At 46.4% G+C, this 3486-nt stretch overlaps 1 pseudogene; it reads right to left on the reverse strand.

The window, feature by feature from the left end:
- Positions 1-1083: 1083 nt before the first annotated feature.
- LOC102752143 lies at positions 1084-1498 on the reverse strand (annotated as a pseudogene).
- Positions 1499-3486: the final 1988 nt, after the last annotated feature.

Here is a 3486-nt window from a genome sequence, read left to right on the forward strand (position 1 = left end):
ACATTTGTGTTTCCCCAGGAGAGATCCTTGAACCACGGGAATATGCATTTTAAAGGGTGTTGAGACCACCTCGTTATCTTCCAAAAAGGCATGCCAGTTCGCATCCTCATGAACCTGGGGTTTTGGACCATGTAGCCTGTGCCAAACATACCTTTCCTTCTTTAAAGAACTGTTGCTATAATTTAACTTTGCAAATGTGGAATGAAAACAAAACAAAACAAAAATATTACTTGTCTTTCAGACCTATTCCTTACTTTAAAGAATAGGTATGCTTGTATTCAGATAGGCTCTTCTTCTTTTTACTTATTTGCGACTTTGTTTTTAATTATCTTAAGCCTCATGATGACATAATTTACAATTTTGTGTAGATGACCTATCCTCTACTTTAATCCCAGTGAACTGGCAAAAGCACCATTACCAATCACACACATAAATAGTCAATGAATAGCGGTTCAAGACAATCCTGAATTATAACTTAGTCCGGCTTAAAGAATTCACAACGTTTGCTACTATACCTTGTCACACTGAGTTTTACAAGCACCTGACCTGAAAGATCATCTCTAAAATGTAGAAGTGTTAAATACTCTTTATTTGATATCATACAGAAACCACACTAAAATGCCTTTTATTCAGTAAAAGGCAACGGTTTAGATACAGGGAATTTTATTAAATTGGCATAGCTGGGACCAAGGAGATAAAATGGTCACTGCCAGCCCATCTGCAGCCCTGCCTTTTAACAGGCTAATGAACACAACTTGAAACACAGGCAAGTCTTGCAGGTCTAAGAGACAGTGAAGGGATTCCCTCAGAATTTAAACAAGGTAATACAACCAGTCATATAAATCTAAATATCAGCCAACCTCCTACAGGTTTGAGATGGCACTCACCACCTCTGTGAAAAGTTGAACACTATGAAGTAAGTCCAATCACACTTTTAGAAGGAAGGACAGTGACGGCGCTTGCTGAACCCAAATCACCATCAAAGCTCAAGAAGCTGACCATATTCATTTAACCACTAGCCAATCTTATTTATTAGTAAGTCAGGACTGCTGGAAATCTATGCTCTATTAGCCATTCATGATCTGACATCTGGTGTATGAGATCAACTTAAATATGGTACACATAAAAAAAGTCCTGAGACATTTGTAATAAATAAGGCAGTGGCCAACTATTACTCATTAGTAGCTTTTTTTGAGATAAGCTATCAAGTCTGCCCTTTCTGCACTCTTCTTAATGCCAGCGAAGATCATTTTTGTCCCAGGGATGTACTTCTTGGGAGCCTCCAAATACTCCATCAGTGTAGCCTCTCCCCAGGTGATACCTTTGTTCTTGTTGGCATCTGTGTAAGAAAATCCAGGGGCCTGACCTGTCTTCCTCCCAAAGAGACCCTGGAGACGTGGCCCAGTCTTGTGCTTGCCTCCCTTTCTCCACAGTATGGCACTGGGCATGCTTCTGAACAAAAATCTTCTTGCCCTTCTCAACATCACCCATTTTTAAATCGCTCATTAGTCGCGCGTGACACTGAGATCCCCACTCGCAATCCAGACGTCCTGCTCTCTTGGCTCCTCTTCTTGACAGATGAGGGAAAACCCCAGATTAAAGTCTGTAAGAGTTTAGAAGGGGCACATTCCAGATCTCCACATCCTTGTGGAGCACATCACAGGAGCCAGGGCGGGGAGAATGACCTCAATGGCTCTGGATATCCCCTCTGAGATGATGGCAATTCTTTACAGGCCCCTGGGCACAGGCCCAAATGCCTTCCTGGTTCATCTAAACCTCCAGAGGAGATTGAAAGCAATGAAGCCAACATATCACAACCATTAAGATTTTGGCTTCTGGGGGCAAGCACTCTTGACTGTGAGGCCCAGCTCTAACTTAAAAGCAGTGACCTTTGCCCTGTTAGTTAACTCTCCTGAGTCCAAGTTTCCTTATTCATGCAAGAGGAATAATAATACCCTAACTTCAGAGGGTAGTTGTGAGGATTAAATGAGATAGTGTCAGGAAATCAATTAGCGACGTTGATGGTAAAGCATGAGCTCTCAATAACAGTCATAACTATTTTTCCTCCTACTACTAAGTCCTTATTCCTGTCCAGTAAAATCAGAGTCACACAAGGACTTGGACCTCACAGGAATAAAGACCTGGCCGGCTTGGTTCACTGTGATGGCTCTCAGGGCGACACGCCCTTACCCACCTGCAGGCTCCTGAGAGCCTAAGGTGACACCAATCATCTTCTCCTTGTCTTTTCCTGTGACTCTTTGAGTGGTTAATGGAGACAACTCCAGAGCCAGCCAGCGTGTGTGAATCTGCCTCCACTGCTCATAACTGAGTGACTTCAGTTGCCGCAGATCACTTCTCTGGGTCCAGGTAAAATGGAGAGGATATCGATGAGATGGGGGGTGTAGCAGAACAGCTGCCATCAGTAAAATCAACAGGAGCTGTCAAGAAGGAAGACAACCCACCCACCCATCCCCCTCTGGATTTATGGCTTAAAACTGGCAGAGACCTGCTCCATCCAATATGGAGACGAATTCACCCAATAGTAACCCCTAGCCTCATTATGCGCTCACTGTAATACATCAGCAAGCTAACCGGCATGCCCAGAACCACAGCAAGCCCATATAAGGACACAAATGGCCCATGGAGCTCTTCTGAGAAATCTCCACCCCTTTTCCAGACTATTCCTCCCCCTCATTGAATGCCCTACCCCTGCCCCCGCCCCCCATCCTGGATTAAATAAATCTCAGTAAAGGAAGCAAATTCTGTTGGGGGGTATGGGGGGGCGCTGCTCTGCCTGTGGAGAAGCCCACTCTCTGTCTCTGCTTCACCAATAATCTCACTTTTATTTTAAACTCTATGCCGGCTTGAATTGGACTCTTTACTGCACGAAGCAAGAACCCACAGTGGTGCGGACTAAATGAGCTAATGCTTGCAAAGCTGTTAGAACAGTGCCACCTGATAGGGGCTCAGACAGCATTGGCTCAACGGCCATTTGCTGTCGCCTCAGAGCCATCTGCTCTTGGCAGAAGGGCTCAACCTCAATAGCCAATTTGTGTTTTCCTCTGACTCCCAGAAGGTAGCGGGCAGCACGTCTTCCTCACCTCACTTTACCCCGCCCTGACGTGCTCCCTCCGGACCTTCAGCACGGAGGCAGTTCTTTAGGCAGGAGGGTGCCCCGTTCCTGAAAGATCCTGGAGGAGGCCAGGCGGGGGTAATTTCCTCCACGGGAGGCTTTGGGCCAGCCCCTCTGCGGCTTTCATGAGAGCTTTCCAGGCCTGCGGTAATGAGGCTGCAGGACAGCGCTCACGCAATGCCCTGCCAAAGGGAGTGGAGACGACACCACGCTACACAGTGCAAATGTGAGGGAACATCAGGGAGCGCTGTCAGGGGACCTCCCAGTGAGTTGCACACATGAGGCAATGCGGCCCAGCTTCCCAGAAGACACCGCCTTCTTTTCCCACAGGACAGGTCTGGGTGAGAGGGCAC

Source organism: Myotis davidii, unplaced genomic scaffold, assembly GCF_000327345.1.
Source record: "Myotis davidii unplaced genomic scaffold, ASM32734v1 scaffold151, whole genome shotgun sequence".
Taxonomy (NCBI): Eukaryota; Metazoa; Chordata; class Mammalia; order Chiroptera; family Vespertilionidae; genus Myotis; species Myotis davidii.